The following is a 12,446-nucleotide window of genomic DNA, read 5'->3' on the forward strand; positions in this document are numbered from 1 at the left end:
GGAGACTCTCATGCCTCAATTAACAGAGGCTTTGCTAATTAGTATAAGGAATGTTAGAATGGCTTTTCATTGGTGGCATTCATTATTTGTTCATCCACACAAAGGCTGTTAGAACTGGATTCTCATTGGTGTACAACATATGTAGTTTGGCTAAAATATTTCAGCAAGATTCCCATCCTCGAATAAACAAGGTATAAGAACTACTGAGGCCTATCACCTGCACCATGAGGACCAGCACCTGTGGCTTCTTCCAGACATGGTATTGGGAGGCCTCAGTTGTAAAAGGCTTCCTACAGAAGCCTGTATAGAATCCTTACTTTGGAATGTTGTATCTCTTACACCAGGGACTTTTCTGGCAAGGCTGCACCCCCTAAAAGAATAGAGAGCTGGGACTTCAAATTTACAGAGAAAGCTGTGTGTCTGCCTTTCCCCTGCTTGATCACTAATAGACTCTTTAAATAAAAATTGTAAAAGTGTTCATTTGTAAGAGAATGCCAGGAGGGATGCAGTATTTTGAACCGTTTCTCTCTACATGTTGAAACTTTGTATCTATTTCCATTTAGAGCATCCCCAAATGAAGGAAAAGACTATGATACAAATGTGCACACACATGGACAAGGCAGGAAGTTCTGGCCTTTACTAACCAGAGAGCTGTGGAAATATAATCAATCAATCCATCAATCAATCAAGTAATATTTACTGAGTGCCTGCGAGGTGACCAGGATCATGAAACTACAAGATATCAGAAATTGGCATTTCAGATATCACCTAAAATAAATCTCCAAACTGGTCAGGAACAGTAAGCTAACTGAATTCTGCAGTCTACACAGTGAGTTAGGGTACCTGAGGGTGGTTAGAACATTGTTATTTATTATTCCAGCTTTCCTTGAGGGGGAAATGTTAGATATCTGTCATACAAAGCCTTAACAAACAGTCATGATTTATGGTCCAAATATTTGGTTATAGGTCTAAAGAGAGAAGAAAAATGTAGAAGACATTTAAGTAAGAGTATAAGGACCAATGTGACTTATGTCTTATTTTCCTTGAAATTTTGTTTCATCCAACATTACACTTCTATGCTAGATTACAAAAGTTTTGTGGTTTGTATTTGTCAAAGGCCAAGTTCACAAGTCCTAAATAATTGCATAAATTCAGCTGAATTGATTTGATGCTTTATAGGATTTTAAAGCAGCAAGTGCTTTCAATGGATGCTTCCTACATTCATCAGGATTTCTTAGCATATCAGAAGTGTAATAGATAAGTCAGAAAAACAATAAATCATGTATAATGTGTTATTCTCATGCTTGTTGGGAAATGGCATCACATAAGGTGGATGGAAAGAACCCAAGCGCAGAACATAGTCCATATAGGTGCACAGAGCACTCACCTTGGGCCAGGCTTTGCTCTAAGTGCCTTGAAAACAGTAATCCTCACATCTACTCTATGCAGTAGGTCAGTAGCATTAGCCCCATTTCTAGCTAAGAAAGCAGAGCACAGCACAGTTACATAATGTGCCCAAGGACAGCAGCTAATAACCAACAGTATGTGGAATTTGAACCCAGAGTGAATGTGGCTCCAGGATTCATAGCGTCCATTCAGAAAATGTAATGAAGGTTAACATAAAAGGTATATACAGTAGTAAGCACTCAATACATTTACTCTACTCTCCCTTATTCATAAACCAATTTTAGGTCCTATGTGTATTCAAAGTACAGACACTCTTCTGTTTAGCAAACAGACCATTAGGTTCTAAACAGCAGCACTGGCACAATATACTAATGACCTCATCAAACACGGGCATCAGAACTTGACAGATGTGGATTGTTCTCTCTCTCTCTCTCTCCAACCCAGAGATATTTTGTGGTCAGAAAATATATGGGCTCTACTTTGTTCTATCTCTATCTTCCCCCACAACTCCTTCCACTCAAACTTTCACACTACCAAATTAAAATAGAGATCGCCCTGACATGTCATCAGCTATAAGGCATTTCACAGCTGGGGAAGCTTACAGTTGCTGAAAGCATTTAAATGGTATGGCCACAAAGTTATTCTTTGCACGCCAACTACAGTTATGTCATGTGGCTCTAATATTAGTGAACTGTTGTATATTCATATATTTCATATTGATCTGGTATAATATCATTAGATCTATGAATAGAAACTCTCTAGAAAACATATGCCACTGAGTGCTAATCCATTAAATATGGGGCTTTTCCTGCCATTTCCAGGATGGCAGGCAGGCTTGTTGATGTGTTGTCATGGCACTCATCCTATGCAATGGCTGCCACCAAGGGTCCGTATTCTAGGTCTTGTGGTTGGTCAAAACAACTTATCCTTCATACCTTCCTCTCTTATCTGGATTACTGCATTAACCTCTACCTTTGACCCCCTCCATCTATTCTCAACACATCAGACAGGGTGATGCTTTTAAAACATTCTGCTCACAGGAATATGCCCAAGAACACTGAAAACATACATCCATACAAAAACCTGTACATGAAAGCTTACAGCAGCATGATTCATAATAGCCAAAAGGTGAAACAATCCAAATGCCCACCAACTGGTAAATGTATAAACAAACTATGGTATCTCCATACAAGAAATATTATTTGGCAATAAAAAGGAAAGAAGTACCGATATGTTACAACATAGGTGAGCCTTGAAAACCTACAACATGGATGCTAAATGAAAGAAGCCAGTAACAAAGGACCACATATTGTATGATTCCACTTATATGGAATGGACAGACTGGCAAACATATAGAGAATTCAACAGGAAAATACATGGCATGGAGCGGAAAATGGACAACCCAGGTGAGCCCAGCCCAGATTTTCACTTTGTCTGGCATCTCACCTGGGGGTGGTTAAAAAAATTGGAGAGGGATGTGGGAGCAGGCATATTTCTTTCTGCATGGCCTCTCCAAGAGTCTCATTTGACAGACATAGTCTCAAGTAGTCATCTCTCTTACTTGGTAACTTCCAAGAGGAGGGATGACCCAGAATGTCACATCAGCCACATGTTATTGATCAAAACCAGTCAGAAGGCCAGCCCATTCAAGGAGAGGAGATAGAGACTCCTCCTCTTGATGGGTAACGCAGCACGAGCACACAAAGGGGATGAAGTTGGTGGAAGCAAGGTCCCCAAGCTTTACAGAGTAATTTCTAGGAACATAAGACATTCTCTCACAGTCTTCACTTCATTCCCAGGAAGAATGAAATTGGCTCAAAGTCAAATATAAACTGAACAAAATGTGGCCATTGGAATCAGGCACCGTGCATTTAGGAATAGGAAAAAAAAAAGGATCTTAGGTATAATTGGATTGGAGCACAGCCTTGTTCTTGGAACTTTCTTTAGTGTGGTAAGTGCTCTCTTTGGCTCATTGCTCTACTCACCTTCTTCCTCTAATGTAGCCCAAATAACCAAGCAGCCCTGGCATCACCTACCACTTATGAATCCTCTGCCTCTGTCCATTGCCTCTGGATGGTCCAGTTAACCAAGAAGGCTCAGCCAAAGACATCTCAGCTTGGAGAATAGTGTTTGTTCACTCCTACCTTGTGTCCAGGCCTCATGCTGAAGGAGTGAGAGAAACCACTGCCCTGTTCACAACAGTAGCAAATATTTGAGAATAAGTCCAAACCTTAGTGAATTTTAAAAAAAAGATACTCATTTTGATATATATATATCACAAATCTATTATTAGAGTTATGCAAAAGGATATATTAAAAAATATAGCCTGACTGGCCAATGTTGCTCAGTGGTTGAGCATCAACCTATGTACCAGGAGGTCATGGTTTGATTCCCAGTCAGGGCACATGCCTGGGTTTCCAACTCAATCCCCAGTGCGGGGGCATGAAGGAGGCAGCTGATCAATGATTCTCTCTCATCATTGATGTTTCTATCTCTCTCTCCCTCTCCCTTCCTCTCTGAAATCAATAAAAATATTTTTTAAAAAGAATACTAAAAGTCAGGTCTTGGCCAAACATTAAGCAACTACCAATTTGTGAACCTGTGAAGTCATATCAATTAAGCTCCCCCTTCTCTGAGCTGAAATGATATTAGAGTCTTCATTAAACGGTTCTTTAAGTAAAGAGGCAATATGCTCTTTGCATTAAGCTCTTAATAATCTAGATTAAACAGGACTACAGAAATCACTAAGAGAAATCATCAACAAAACAAAAACAATATCTCCACTTATTCTGGGGCTATTTTCTCCCTCAACTCTTTCCACCTAAGATGGAAAATCACAAGCTCTCAGTGTTTAATATACTGTTAAAATTCTAAGGAAGAAACAGTAAAGCAAAGGTGTTTTCTCTTAATGAAGTCTGTTATAAAATATTGGCAATAGGGGGACTGCTAACTAACCAAAAAATAAAATAAAATAAAAATAAAATGGGAGGAATATTTCTTACAAGTGGAAACAGCCCTTACGACAAAAATCCTCATGAGATAGCATCCTCTATGCCAGCATTGAAAAGGAGATTTCTTCCCTGGATGGCATGGCTAAATGGTTAGAGCACTGGCCTTAGGATCAAAGGGTCACAGTTTCGATTCCTGGTCAAGGGCATGTACCTGGGGTGCAGGTTGGTTCCCTGGCCCCAGTAAGGGTGCATGCAGGAGTCAACCAATAACTATATCTCTCTCTCTTCCCCTCTCCCTCCCTCCCTCCCTTCCATTCTCTCTAAAAAAAACAAAAACAAAAATCAATGGGAAAATTATCTTCAGGTGAAGATTAGTAAAAATTTTAAAAAGGGGGATTTCTCATTCCATTAACAAATTCTGCACCAATAAATTCTTGAATCTATTTAATAAGAACTGGGTGTTGTAATTGAGATATTAAAAAAAACATTAACATCTCCCTTAAAGTGATGGTCAAAAAAAAAGCAGTGTAATATCAGTCAGGAGGAGTGAAAAAGATGGCAACACAGAATGAGAAGAAAAGCAGCAGGGCAGCTAGGGGAGGGTAAGACGCAGGGGTAAGGACAAGAGAAATGGGAAGGTTAGAGTGAAGTAACAAACACACCACTATATGCAGTCAAACTCTATTTGTCCTTAGGGAAAAATATTCCCAATAATGCTATATGCCTTAAGCATGTATCAAAGACAGGTCTCAAAGGAAGCTCTTCCAACAACACCAGTTACGCTGAAGCACAGATTATTATTGGGACCAGTAGCAATATAGAGGTCATCCCATTACCTCTATGTTAATATCCTCTACTAATGTGGTTCCCCCTGGTGTATGTGTCAGGGCATGTGCTCAAAAACATACTGTCTCTTTTTCTTATCCCTTCCTTTGAATGTGTGAATGAGTTCCTGGTGTTTCTGAAGCTTGATGTTGCAGAATTTCCAGTGGAACTTGATAAAAATGTTAATTCCTAGACCCTACCTACTTTTAGAGATTGTGATGTGGTAAATACATAGAAGTTCCAGGCATTTTTCATTGCAATAGGCTCCAGAGGTTATTCTGATACATCACAAATAATGAGAATCATTGGCACAGTGGAAAGACTTGAATAGAGATTAAGGACTGTATGTTTGAATCCTGGGCCTGAACTAATGGTTTTTAAGCAATGACCATGAAATCTTAGGTAAGTCACATAGCCATTCTAAAAATTGTATTTGTTTAAAAATGTGACATGTTGACATTCATATCTTAATGATTCATATCTCTCATAACTTCTTATACTTGCCTGTCTTTTTATCATTCTACTAATCCGATTTTGAGCACATCATTTGAAGCTCAAAAGGCATGGCTATTGAGAGAGAGAGAGAGAGAGAGAGAGAGAGAGAGAGAGAGAGAGAGAGAGAGAATTTAGCCTTTTCTTAGTCTTTTGGTAAAGCAAAACCATAACATATTTAATATTTTTCAGTATTGAGGAAACATAATTCAGCTCATAAGTTGGAATATTAACTTTCTTCATTATTATAAAGGTCAAGAGGGTGACATTAATTTATTTAAACTGATGAATGCCAATGCCACTCTGAAGAAAAGTCACCCCACACTTCCTGTGCCACATACTGTCAGAAAGGAAAATGATAACATCTATATTGAGAATGTTTGTGAAGAATAAGTGCAATAATGAGTAACGTTAAATTCTGTAAAACAATCCAAAACCTAAATAATTATCATTATTAGGTATACAAGGTGAGGCAAAGTAGGTTTACAGTTGTTTAAATGGAAAATAATACAATAATTAATAAATACTAATACAAGAATAAATTGTGTTTCACGTACTCACTACTGTAAACTTACTTTTGCCCCACCTTGTATATGAAGCAAAGTGCTCTGTTGAGATTATTTTTTATAGAGAGAGAGAGGTATCAGAGAATTACTTTGACATTCTTGAGGAAAACATTGAGAAAGATGAATAGAGAGTCATTAAAGTCTTCTCCCTCAGAATGGTGGACCATCTGGAAAATGGGTATAATCAGACCTTTTGTGTTCTAAGAACAGGAAGAGAAAAGCTGCCCAACCTCTAGGTACAGGTCTCCAGGGCATCAAAAAAACATTGGGTCTTGGGAAGCCATGATCTTGGGAAGCCAAGTGAAGGGCATCTTTCTCTGAGCGTGGCTCTGAGAAATTAAAGTTTTTCCCACTCAAAAGTCAACATTGGCAAAGTGCCCTTAGCCAGTGTGGAGATGTGAATTAGCAGCATCTGTCATAGCAGGGAGCACTATATTGTCAACAGTCACCCAACTTGCACCCATGAGCAATAGCATTAGCAAACTGAAGAGGATTAATTCTTTCCTCCCTTATAATGGAAATGGAACTGACCTTTCAGCCCCCATTTGGATTGAATAAGCCCTCAGGTTTCATGGAAATGTTAAGAGAGGAAGGAACCTCAAAAGGGAAGCTACTGTACTTCCTTCAATATGTAAGACTCAAATCAATTTTAATTTGTGTTTTAAAGTCATGGAGGAGTTAAAACCATATATATATTAGGGTCTCAGTAAAGGATATTATTCAAAACAATTAATGTTCCCTTTGAAATGGTGAAGTTATTGTGGGACTGATTATCTATCTATAGACACTAGGACCAAAATTCTGCAAGGAAGAAGAGAGGTAACCAAAGAACTTGTATGCATATAAGCATAACCAATGGATGCAAGACACAGGGGTGGGGGGGGGGGCATTTGCCAATGGGGGAAAAAAAAGGAGACATATGTACTACTATTTGTAATACTTTAAACAATAAAATAAAATTTTAAAAAAGAATATATATATTGGTAGCCCTGGCCAGGTAGTTCAGTTTGTTAGCACATCATCCCAATATGCCAAGGTTGCGTGTTCAATCCCAGTCAGGACACATGCAAGAATCAACCAGTGAATGCATAACTAATTGGAACAACAAATTGATCTCTCTCCCTCTCTCTTTCTCTCTAATCAATAAATAAAAATGTTTTAAAAAGAAAAAAAAGAGAGGTAAAGAACATCCCAAAAGGCCAAGCACTCAGCTTACTGAGGAGAAATTGAAGGCTGTGCACCCTTCAATAGGAACAGGGAGGAAACAGAGAGGAAACCCTCCCTGTCAGGAACAGGGAGGAAAATGTACCTATAATGCAGAGTAGCATCACACAATAGCCCTAAAGCCAGCCTCTGTTACTTAACAGAACAAGCTTTAAAGTAAAATGAGACTCTAAGCTCTCTGAAGCTGGCTGAAAGAACTGAGATTCTGTCCAATTGCTATAGAAAGGGTGTTACTGCCTGGGGAATGTGAGGATTTAGCCACCAAAGCAGCCAGAATAAACCAATTCCATGAAAAATGTAGACTAACCAACAAAATGGCATCTGTGAAACAGGAGTGAAGATGAGTTGGCACAATGGGCAGAACAACAAAAACAAACTGGCCCACCACAATCCACAGGTAAGAGAGGAAGGGAGGAGGTTTTATTCTCTAGAACAGATCAAGCATGTCAAACTCAAAGGCTAACACGGGCCAAATAAACAAGGTTTAAGTTTATGTGGGCTGCAAAAAACCAAAAGTTTCAATTTTCATAAAAACGTAGGTTTATTTCAATAGAGACATGCTGAATACAAAGGGCTGAAATAAATGAGTAATTGTTAACATAAAATAATAGAACATTTTAATAAAAATTAATATTTTTTCTTGAACATTAACTTACCAAACACTGAATAACTGCACAACTTAATAAGCATAACACAAATAAACTTATTTTTCTTGTACTCCAAAATATTTCCTGTTGCGCACACCAAACAAGTCAATCCAAGACTAATGACGTGGTAATTGGCTGCTAAAATTTTTGCTGCTAGTATTAGTGGAGAGAAACGGTGCACCTGCACTTAAGGCGTGTAAGGGAAATGAATGCAACACGATTATAGTAATCAGTCATTAGCGAACATTGTAGTTCGTTATTAATAATTATGTATAACAGGATATTGTAAAAATTAAGTTACAACATTTTTATTGAAATGTTTCTTACCTATTGTTTTATTGGCTGGGCCGCAAAAATATTCCTGTGGGCCACATGCAACCCTTGGGCCATGAGTTTGACATGCTTGCTCCAGATCTAGAATATAAATAAACTTTGAGAAGGATAAATGTAGGGGCCCCAGAGTCACTAAGGCAACCTCCTTCATAAGGGCAACCAGAATTGGAGTCCCAATAATCAAATCTGGGTTGAAACTAGTCCTATCCACCTCATTCTTAAATAAGCTTTTCCTTTTTCTGGTGAATATAGACTTAGAAAATAAGAGTTTAATAATGTATCTGTCACACCTGGAGGAACAAAAATCACTGGTGAAGAGGATGTCTCCTGAGCTACTGTGAAGATTAACATAAATGACACAACTTACTATAGCTTGATTCCCAAGGCCATACCTTCACAGTATTAGGTAGCCAGGCTGACACAGTTAAATATTTGCTAAATATGACTCATTTACTAACTATCAAGCCTCTATGGATCACATACTAACAGCATGGGAAGCAGAAGAGCTGTACAAGAATGTCCCGTTGCAGTTATCAGAGAGCGTTGAGATTTCCAGTGTTGGAAAAAAACATGTAGAAGAGATTTTCAATTCAGTTAAACTCAATTAATTTTTTGTTCCAGGTGCAACTAACTAGGTACCATGCACTTCCAAAGAAAGCACAGGTAAGTCAGAAAGACAAGGTGAGAACATAATCTTGGTGATTACTGAAATGCTTTCTCCAATTACTGGGTAGAAGTTAGAATGGGGGACGGCTCTAAGAAAATGAAAAATGCATATTTGTTTATATTGATTACTGAGTAAGGAGGATAGTTTGGAAAGTACCATGGAAGGATTTTTTTATGAAAATTAGCTATGATTCATTTTGCATTATGAATTAATTCTCTGAGTGGGAGACAATAAGCAAGTGATTTTTAAAAAGTTACCCAGGAGATCCCTAAGATATACTTGTCAGCAGGGGTGGCTAGACTTGAGAGATCTAGAAATGAGAGCAAAATGAGCACCGGCATCATGACCATAATCTTACCAAAGAGTTTATTTAGCAAATGACTGAGTCTGGAAGAGACCATGTGTGTATGGTTTGGCTAGTAGGAAATATTGCTCACAGATAGGGTATAACTTATTACCCCAGTGAGGCCCACATGCCTTTTAGTGTGCAAGCTAGGAATGTAGGCAGGTGATGGCAAATAATCCATTAATGAAAAATGTCACATTCAGGAGCAGACAACTGGAAACCCCCACTTTCACTTTCATGTTCCTCTCCAAGTCTCATAACCATACATCTGGACTGTTCTGGGTATTTTATGCACATTAATACTACAATTATAAAGTTGTTAATAACCCTGTATTAGGACAATCCCCTTTCTCCCTTTGAAAGTAAAGTATCTCTCCATTTTCCTGCTCTTTTATTAATGGTAGTCTGAAAGGTGTCCGGGAGTACTTGCAACCTGCCACAGAACACTGAAACATTACCCATGGGAAGAAATCCCAGATAGTAGGCATATAGCTTTGGAACAACTTTAAGCAATCATCACAATTATTATTTTAGCTTTTCAAAATGTGTTTAGTTAGCAAGAAGTAATAGGATAATTCCCTCAAGTAAATGGAGTCTCCTTTGAACTTAACTAGTTATCAAGTATAATATTTGAATTAATATGGGTCTTCTTCAGAACTGGCTCAATAAGGTAAATTATGTTAAGAACTTATACCCTACTAGAGGCCTGGTGCACAAAAATTTGTGCACTCGGGGGGTCCCTCAGCCTGGCCTGTGCCCTCTCACAGTCTGGGACCCCTTGGGGGATGACCACCTGCTGGCTTAGGCCCGCTCCCTGGGGGATTGGGCCTAAGCTGGCAGTCGGACATCACTCTGGCAGCCCAGGAGCCCTTGGGGGATGTCCACTTGCCAGCGGGGAGCAGGCCTAAGCTGCAGTCAGACATCCTTAGCGCTGCTGAGGAGGTGGGAGAGGCTCCTGCCACCACCACTGTACTGGCCGCCATAAGCCTGGCTTGTGGCTGAGCAGAGCTCCCCCTGTGGGAGCGCACTGAAAACCAGGGGGCAGCTCCTTCATTGAGCGTCTGCCCCTGGTGGTCAGTGTGTGTCATAGTGACCAGTCATTCCTAGTCTTCCTGCTGTTAGGGTCAATTTGCATATTACCATTTTATTATATAGGATAGAGGCCTGGTGCACGGGTGGGGGCCGGCTGGTTTGCCCTGAAGGGTGTCCCAGATCAGGGTGGGGGTCCCGCTTGGGTGCCTGGCCAGCCTGGGTGAGGAGCTAATGGGTGTTTGCAGGCTGGTCACACCCCCTTCAGGGTGAGGGTCCCCACTGGGGTGCCTGGCCAGCCTGGGTGAGGGGCTGATAGCTGTTTGCAGGCTGGTCAAGCCCCTCCCCAGTGGGGACTCTCACCCCATGGAGGTTTGGCCAGCCTGGGTGAGGGGCTGATAGCTGTTTTCAGGCTGGCCACACCCACTTTATGGTGCGGGGGGTCCCCACTGCGTGCCTGGAGAGTCTGGGTGAGAGGCTTAGGGCCATTTTCAGGCTGGCAAAGCACCCTGGTGATGGAAGCTCCCAGCCTCTCCTTTATTTCTTTTTTTTTTATTCTGGGATTTATTTACCTTCTATAATTGAAACTTTGTTGCCTTCAGTGGAGCTTAGAGCCGGCTGGGAAGCTTGGTTTCCTCCATCACTGGAGAAACCAAGCCTCCTGCTCGCTTCAGCTCCATGGCTGCTGGCCGCCATCTTGGTTGGGTTAATTTGCATATAGTCACTCTGATAGGCTGGTGGGCATGGCTTAAGGCATAGCAAAGGTAAGGTCAATTTGCATGTTTGTCTTTTATTAGATAAGATAGTCATATTATATTATTATATCATAATAGAGGCCCGGTGCACGAATTCATACACAGGTGGGGTCCCTCGGGGTGACCTACAGGGATCGGGCCCCAGTTTGCACCCCCAGGCTCACAGCCCCAGCTTGTGCTCCCAGCCTTGCAGAACCACAGCCCTGCTTGGCACCCCACTGTGGCCTGGCACTGCTCCCTCATCTGCTCCATCATCCCACCTGCGGGGCAATCGATCAGGGCTGGGCCCCCCTGCCCAGCTCTGTCAGCACCTGGGAGACAGGTGGCGGGCCCACCCCCCTCTGCTGGTCACCACCTGTGAGGCAATCAGGCCCCTGCTCGCGACTGCCCACTCACCTGCTCTACCATCCCACCACAGTCCCGCTGTCATCGGGGCCCATCAGAGCTGGCAGCACCTTCATTGCCACCTGCTGCCAGCACCCCGTCGCTGATGCCCACCATGCTCCGCACCACCCTCTGGTGGTCAGCGCATGTCATAGTGAGCGAATGACCAACCGCCCAAGGGGACAATTTGTATATTAGGCTTTTATTATATAGGATTATATATATTATATTGTATTGTATTGTATTATATTATATTATATTATATTATATTATATTATATTATATTATATTATATTATATTATATTATATTATATTATATTATATTATATTATATTTATTATATTATATTATACTAGGGGTCTGTCCGTGCACAAAGATTCGTGCACTGGGGGGGTTGGGGAGTTGAGGGGGGAGTCCCTCAGCCTCACCTGCACCCTCTCCAATCTGGGAGCCCTCAGGGGAGCCCTCTCCAATCCAGGAGTTTCTGTCTGTCTTTGCAATCATATGAACGAATTGTCTGAGACCCCCAACCCAGTTTGGTTTGTTGCTCACAGAATAATGGAGGCATTTTTTCTTTGTTTCATTGGTGGAGATTTCCAGAAAGGTTTAGGATATCTTCCCTTTAATTTTTCCTAGACACTCTGATTTTACTTATGTCTCTCACCTTTGCTTTCCCCCCATCCCCAACTGCAACAGTAACTTGCTCCAAGCTCACTTTGCTCTAGTATCTAGATCTGTCTGCCACCAGAACTATGATTCCCATCATTCCTGGTGCTTCCTGTGCTCTGGGCTTCCACTTCTGGTCCTGAGGCTGCCATC

General features: G+C 40.9%; 1 protein-coding gene across 1 annotated transcript in view; it reads right to left on the minus strand.

The window, feature by feature from the left end:
* Window positions 1-12,446, minus strand: part of HS6ST3 (heparan sulfate 6-O-sulfotransferase 3) — a 706,262-nt gene that overhangs the window by 274,837 nt on the left and 418,979 nt on the right. The gene's annotated exons all lie outside the window — the stretch shown is intronic.

Source organism: Myotis myotis, unplaced genomic scaffold (assembly GCF_014108235.1).
Source record: "Myotis myotis isolate mMyoMyo1 unplaced genomic scaffold, mMyoMyo1.p scaffold_m19_p_3, whole genome shotgun sequence".
NCBI classification, from domain to species: Eukaryota; Metazoa; Chordata; class Mammalia; order Chiroptera; family Vespertilionidae; genus Myotis; species Myotis myotis.